General features: G+C 38.9%; 1 non-coding gene across 1 annotated transcript; it reads left to right on the top strand.

Moving 5' to 3' along the window:
• Nucleotides 1-5,113: 5,113 nt before the first annotated feature.
• On the top strand, nucleotides 5,114-5,221 carry LOC112781407 (small nucleolar RNA R71). The gene has a single exon (XR_003192185.1). It is a non-coding gene; the product is annotated as a small nucleolar RNA R71 (small nucleolar RNA).
• The last annotated feature ends 2,862 nt before the right edge of the window (nucleotides 5,222-8,083 follow it).

Here is an 8,083-nt window from a genome sequence, read left to right as displayed (position 1 = left end):
TTGATTTTCCGGGAACGGCTCTTTTACTGCCGAAATGCTGCCCAAATTTTTTTTTCTGAAAAACTATTTTACTTAACTTTCACTCATGATTTGACTTTGGCACTTTTAACAATACAATTTACTTGGTTTACACCAAGGACATTTCATGAGATACTAGGCAGGCATTTCCATTCCATTTGGTTCCCTTCTTCATTACATTGCATTGTTGATGATTTTACTTCTCTTTGGGCTTTTTTACCTGATTTATCATCAATACTCTGCATTACTGGTACGCGAATTGTTTGTTCCCCGCAACGGCACCAAAAACTTGGTACGCGTGACGTGGTCTCAACACTTCTTCATAACTCCACGTAACTAACCAGCAAGTGCACTGGGTCGTCCAAGTAATACCTTACGTGAGTAAGGGTCGATCCCACGGAGATTGTCGGCTTGAAGCAAGCTATGGTCATCCTTGTAAATCTCAGTCAGGCAGATTCAAATGGTTATGAGGTTTTAATAATTAAAATATAAATAAAATATAATAGAAATAAAGTTACTTATGTAATTCACTGGTGGGAATTTCAGATAACCGTATGGAGATGCTTTGTAGCTTCAAAACCTCTGCTTTCCTACTGCCTTCTTCCAACCATGCGTTACCTCCTTCCATGGCAAGCTGTATGATCTTCTCGGATGAAAACAAATACATATGCGCTGTCACTGTACGGCTAATCATCTGTCGGTTCCCGCTAGCGTTGGAATAGGACCATTGTCCTTTTGCACACTGTCACTGCGCCCAACATTCGTAAGTTTGAAGCTCGTCACAGTCATCCCTTTCCAGATCCTACTCGGAATACCACAGACAAGGTTTAGACTTTCCGAATCCCAGGAATGCTGCCAATGGTTCAAGCCTATACCACGAAGATACTAATCTCACGGACTCGGTCCGTGTATTAGATATCCAAGAGAGTATACTCCAGCTGTCGTCCAATGACTATGTTGAACATCATGTAGATCGCTTTGTGGTTGTCAGGCACGCGATCTTGGCTAAGCGAGTAACGAAGATTGGGTGATTGTCACGGGTAACCCCTTCATTTTGACTTAACTGAATTAAGTACGAGAGTATATCTTGGAGAAGAAGTAGATGTGAATTGAATAGAAAAACAATAGTACTTATATTAATTCATGAAGAACAGCAGAGCTCCACACCTTAATCTATGGGGTGTAGAAACTCCACCGTAGAAAATACATAAGTGAAAAGAGGTCTAGGCATGGCCGTGAGGCCAGCCTCCAAACGTGAACATACAAGTTCCAAAATGATCAAAAAGATATAAAATAAATCACTAAAAGTAGTTTTTATACTAAACTAGTAACTAGGGTTTACAAAAAATGAATAACTAAGTGCAGATCGTGCAGAAATCCACTTTTGAGGCCCACTTGGTGTGTGCTTGGGCTGAGGATTGAAGGTTTTTTGTGCTTAGGCTGTTTCTGGAGTTAAACGTTAGCTTTGGTGCCAGTTTGGGCGTTTAACTCCAATTCTAGTGCCAGTTTTGGCGTTTTACGCCAAGATGTTTTAGGCTGAATTTGAACGCCAGTTTGGGCCATCAAATCTCGGACAAAGTATGGACTATTATATATTTCTGGAAAGCCCAGGATGTCTACTTTCCAACGCAATTGAGTGCGCGTAAATTGAGCTTCTGTAGCTAAAGAAAATCTAGTTCGAGTGCAGGGAGGTCAGAATCCAACAGCATCTGCAGTCCTTTTTCAGCCTCTGAATCAGATTTTTGCTCAGGTTCCTCAATTTCAGCCAGAAAATACCTAAAATCACAGAAAAACACACAAACTCATAGTAAAATCCAGAAATGTAATTTTTGAATAAAAACTAATAAAAATATAATAAGAAGTAACTAAAACATACTAAAAACTACGTAAAAACAATGCCAAAAAGGGTATAAATTATCCGCTCATCACAAAACAAAACTTAAATTGTTGCTTGTCCCCAAGCAACTAAAAACAAAATAGGATAAAAAGAAGAGAAAATACAATAAATTCCAAACTTATCAATGAAGATTAGTTTCAATTAGATGAGCGGGACTTGTAGCCTTTTTGCTTCTGAACAGTTTTGGCATCTCACTTTATCCTTTGAAGTTCAAAATGATTGGCATCCATAGGAACTCAGAATTCAGATAGTGTTATTGATTCTCCTAGTTCAGTATGTTGATTCTTGAACACAGCTACTTTATGAGTCTTGGCCGTGACCCTAAGCATTTTGTTTTCCAGTATTACCACCGGATGCATAAATGCCACAGACACATAACTGCGTGAACCTTTTCAGATTGTGACTCAGCTTTGCTAGAGTCCCCAGTTAGAGGTGCCCAGAGATCTTAAGCACACTCTTTTTGCTTTGGACCACGACTTTAACCGCTCAGTCTCAAGCTTTTCACTTGACACCTTCACGCTACAAGCACATGGTTAGGGACAGCTTGGTTTAGCCGCTTAGGCCAAGATTTTATTCTTTTGGGCCCTCCTATCCATTAATGCTCAAAGCCTTGGATCCTTTTTACCCTTGCCTTTTGGTTTAAAGGGCTATTGGCTTTTTGGTGCACGAAATTGTGATCATCAATGGCGCCAACAACTTGGTACGCACAATTGTAATTTCAACTCTTTATCACAACTCCGCACAACTAACCAGCAAGTGCACTGGGTCATCCAAGTAATAAACCTTACGTGAGTAAGGGTCAATCCCACGGAGACTGTCGGTTTGAAGCAAGCTGTGGTCATCTTGTAAATCTCAGTCACGCGATTTCAAATGGTTATGGAGGATTGATAATTAAAATATGAATAAAACATAAAATAAAGATAGAGATACTTATGTAATTCATTGGTGAGAATTTCAGATAAGCGTATGAAGATGCTTTGTTCCTCCTGAACTTCTGCTTTCCTATTGCCTTCATCCAATCATTCGTACTCCTTTCCATGGCAAGCTTTATGTTGGGCATCACTGTTGTCAATGGCTACTTCCTGTCCTCTCAGTGAAAATGGTCCAAATGTGCTGTCACCACACTGCTAATCATCTGTCGGTTCCCGATCATGTTGGAATAGGATCCATTGATCCTTTTGCGTCTGTCACACGCCCAACACTCGCGAGTTTGAAGCTCGTCACAGTCATCCCTTCCTAGATCCTACTCGGAATACCACAGACAAGGTTTAGACTTTCCGCATCTCAGGAATGGCCGCCAATAATTCTAGCCTATACCACGAAGGTTTTAATCTTGGATTAGAAACCCAAGAGATACACATTCAAGCTTGATTGCATGTAGAACGGAAGTGGTTGTCAGGCACGCGTTCATAGGTGAGAATGATGATGAGTGTCACGGATCATCACATTCATCAAGTTGAAGAACGAGTGTATATCTTAGAGAAGAAGTAGGCGTGAAATGAATAGAAAAACAGTAGTACTTTGTATTAATTCACGAAGAACAGCAGAGCTCCACACCTTAATCTATGGTGTGTAGAAACTCTACCGTTGAAAATACATAAGAACAAAAGGTCTAGGCATGGCCAAATGGCCAGCCTCCCAAAGCGTGAACATACAAGTTCAAAGATGAAAAGTGTGTTCGAAGTCTCTCTAATATAATAGCAAAAGGTCCTATTTGTAGAAAACTAGTAACCTAGGGTTTACAGAAATGAGTAAATGATGCAGAATCCACTTCCGGGCCCACTTGGTATGTGCTTGGACTGAGCGTTGAAGCTTTCATGTGTAGAGGCTTTTCTTGGAGTTAAACGCCAGCTTTTGTGCCAGTTTGGGCGTTTAACTCCAATTCTGGTGCCAGTTTGGGCGTTTTTACGCCAGAAATTTTATGCTGACTTCGAGCGCCAGTTTGGGCCATCAAATCTCGGGAAAAGTATGAACTATTACAGAGAGAGGCATGAGGTTTATGCTTGACCCTAGGTCACACAGATTCTTTTCAAAGGTCATGGTGCCTACGGTACAAGGTATCGAGAACTTTCCAGGATCTTATCTCTTTAGAGGTAATTTCTGCCTAGTCAAGTCATCCAGTTCTCTGGTGAGCAAGGGGGGTTCATCCACCCAAGTCTCATTACCAAATAACTTGGCATTTAACATCATGATTGCTCCAAGGTACTTAACAACTTGTTCTTCAGTAAAAGCTTCATCCTCTTCAGAGGAAGAATACTCATCAGAGCTCATGAATGGCAAAAGTAAATTCAATGGAATCTCTATGGTCTCAGTGTGAGCCTCAGATTCCCATGATTCCTCATTAGGGAACTCCTTGGAGGCCAGTGGACGTCCATTGAGGTCTTCCTCAGTGAAAATCACTACCTCTTCCTCCTCTCCATGTTCGGCCGTGTGGGTTATGTTGATGGCCTTGCACTCTCCTTTTGGATTCTCTTCTGTATTGCTTGGAAGAGTACTAGGAGGGAGTTCAGTAACTTTCTTGCTCAGCTGACCCACTTGTGCCTCTAAATTTCTAATGGAGGACCTTGTTTCAGTCATGAAACTTTGAGTGGTTTTAATTAGATCAGAGACTACAGTTGCTAAGTCAGAGTGGCTCTACTTAGAATTCTCTATCTATTGCTGAGAAGATGATGGAAAAGGCTTGCTATTGCTAAACCTATTTTCTCCACCATTATTGTTGTTGAAGCCTTGTTGAGGCCTCTGTTGATCCTTCCATGAGAGGTTTGGATGATTTCTCCATGAAGAATTATAGGTGATTTCATAGGGTTCTCCCATGTAATTCACCTCTTCCATTGCTGGATTCTCAGGATCATAAGCTTCTTCTTCAGATGAAGCTTCTTTGGTACTGCCTGTTGCTGCTTGCATGCCAGACAGACTTTGAGAAATCATATTGACTTGCTGAGTCAATATTTTATTCTGAGCCAGTATGGCATTCAGAGTATCAATCTCAAGAACTCCTTTCTTCTGATTTGTCCCATTATTCACAGGATTCCTTTCAGAAGTGTACATTAATTGGTTATTTGCAACCATTTCAATAAGTTCCTGAGCTTCTGCAGGCGTCTTCTTCAGATGAAGAGATTCTCCAGCAGAGCTATCCAATGACATCTTGGACAGTTTAGACAGACCATCATAGAAGATACCTATGATGCTTCATTCTGAAAGCATGTCAGAAGGACACCTTCTGATCAATTGCTTGTATCTTTCCCAAGTTTCATAGAGGGATTCACCTTCCTTCTGTCTGAAGGTTTGGACTTCTATTCTAAGCTTGCTCAATTTTTGAGGTGGAAAGAACTTTGCCAAGAAGGCATTAACTAGCTTTTCCCAAGAGTTCAGGCTTTCTTTAGGTTGTGAATCTAACCATGTCCTAGCTCTATCTCTTACAGCAAAGGGAAAAAGCATAAGCTTGTAGAACTCGGGATCAACCCCATTGGTCTTGACAGTGTCACAGATTTGCAAGAATTCAGCTAAGAACTGATGAGGATATTCCAATGGAAGTCCATGAAACTTGTAATTCTGTTGCATTAGAGAAACTAATTGAGGCTTAAGCTCAAAGTTTTCCAATGGCAGGGATTGAGATGCTTCTCCCATAAAAGTCAGGAGTAGGTGCAGTAAAGTCACCAAGCACCTTCCTTGCATTGTTGGCATTGTTGTTGTTTTCGGCTGCCATGGCTTCTTCTTGTTTGAAAAACTTTGTTAGGTCCTCTACAGAGAGTTGTACTTTAGCTTCTCTTAGCTTTCTCTTCAAGGTCCTTTCAGGTTTAGGATCAGCTTCAACAAGAATGCCCTTGTCCTTGCTCCTGCTCATATGAAAAGAGAGGAGAAGAAAATATAGAATCCTCTATGTCACAGTATAGAGATTCCTTGAGGTGTCAGAGGAAAATAAAAATAGAAAGATGAGGTAGAGAAGAAAGAATTCGAACTTATCAAGAGGGACAGAGTTTGAATTGCTGATAATGGAGAAGTGTTAGTCCCTTAAATAGAAGGATTTGAGAAGAGGGGAAGAATTTTCAAAAATAAAGTAAAAAGATTTTGAAATAATTAAAAGAAATTTTGAAAATTTGGTAAATGATTTTCGAAAACTAAGATTGGGAAAGAAATTAAGTGATTTTTGAAAAAGATTTTGAAATTAGAAATCAAAAAGATATGATTGAAAATTAATTTTGAAAAAGATGTGATTGAAAAGATATGATTGAGAAGATATGATTGAGAATCAAATTTAAAAGAAGAAAGTTTTTAAAATTAAAGTTGATTACTTGTCCAACAAGAAATTAAAAGATATGATTCTAGAATTAAAAGATATGATCCTTTCTTAATAGGCAAGTAATAACTTGAAAATTTTGAATTAAATCACCAATTGTAGTAAGGATTTTCGAAAATAGTAATAAATAAAAAATAAAATAAATTGAAAATAAATTGATTTTGAAAGGATATGATTGAAAAGATATGATTTGAAAAACATTTGAATTAAAAACAAAATCTTCCCTCAAGTGTCCTCCTGGCGTTAAACGCCCAGAATGGCATCCATTCTGGCATTTAACGCCCAAAATGCTACCTTTTTGGGCGTTTAACGCCCAGCCAGGTACCCTGGCTGGCATTTAAACGCCAGTTTTCCTTCTTCACTGGGCGTTTTGAATGCCCAGCTTCTTCTGTGTAATTCCTCTGCTGAATATTCTGAATCTTCAATTCTCTGTATTATTGACTTGAAAAGACATAGTTTTGAACATTCTTTTGAATTTTTAATGATGAGAAACAATAAAAAAATGCAACTAAGATCAAATAAACAATGCATGCAAGACACCAAACTCAGAAGTTTGTATACTAAGGACTATAACAATTTAAAAATGCATGTAAGAAACAACAAAAGACACAAAATAAGAGAATTTAAAGATCAGAGCAAGAAAATCATCAAGAATAACTTGAAGATCAATGAAGAACATAATGCATATATTCGAAAAATGCAAGAAGAATAAAGACATGCAGGACACCAAACTTAAGATTAGACACTAGACTCAAACAAGAAACATAAAATATTTTTTATTTTTATGATTTTATAAATTTTTTTGTGATTTTTCGAAAATTATATGGAAAAAGAGAAAAAGGACTTCAAAATTCTTAATGAGAATTCCAGGAATCATTACAATGTTAGTCTAAAACTCCGGTCCAGGAATTAGACATGGCTTACTAGCCAGCCAAGCTTTCAATGAAAGCTTCGGTCCAAAACACTAGACATGGCCAATGACCAGCCAAGCTTTAGCAGATCATTACTCTCAATAGCAAAATTGATAGAAATCAACAAGCTCTTGTGATGATAAGTTGAAACCTCGGTCCAAAAGATTAGACATGGCTTCACAGCCAGCCAGGCTTCAACATATCATCATGAAACTCTAGAATTCATTCTTAAAACTCTGAAGAACAGAATAGAAAAATTTTTTTTTGTATTTTTGAAAATTTTTTCGAAAATAAAAAAGTAAAAAGCTTAAACATAAAATAAAATTACCTAATCTAAGCAACAAGATGAACCGTCAGTTGTCCAAACTCGAACAATCCCCGCCAACAGCGCCAAAAACTTGGTACGCGAATTGTTTGTTCCCCGCAACGGCGCCAAAAACTTGGTGCGCGTGACGTGGTCTCAACACTTCTTCACAACTCCGTGTAACTAACCAGCAAGTGCACTGGGTCGTCCAAGTAATACCTTACGTGAGTAAGGGTCGATCCCACGGAGATTGTCGGCTTGAAGCAAGCTATGGTCATCCTTGTAAATCTCAGTCAGGCGGATTCAAATGGTTATGAGGTTTTAATAATTAAAATATAAATAAAATATAATAGAAATAAAGTTACTTATGTAATTCACTGGTGGGAATTTCAGATAAGCGTATGGAGATGCTTTGTTGCTTCAGAACCTCTGCTTTCCTACTGCCTTCTTCCAACCATGTGTTACCTCATTCCATGGCAAGCTGTATGATCCTCTCGGATGAAAACAAATCCATATGCGCTGTCACCGCACGGCTAATCATCTGTCGGTTCCCGCTAGCGTCGGAATAGGACCATTGTTCTTTTGCACACTGTCACTGCGCCCAACATTCGCAAGTTTGAAGCTCGTCACAGTCATCCCTTCCCAGATCCTACTCG

This window comes from Arachis hypogaea, chromosome 19 (assembly GCF_003086295.3).
Source record: "Arachis hypogaea cultivar Tifrunner chromosome 19, arahy.Tifrunner.gnm2.J5K5, whole genome shotgun sequence".
In the NCBI taxonomy this organism is placed as follows: domain Eukaryota; kingdom Viridiplantae; phylum Streptophyta; class Magnoliopsida; order Fabales; family Fabaceae; genus Arachis; species Arachis hypogaea.
Note: the sequence above shows the minus strand (reverse complement) of the source record. Positions and strands in the feature narration are given on the sequence as shown.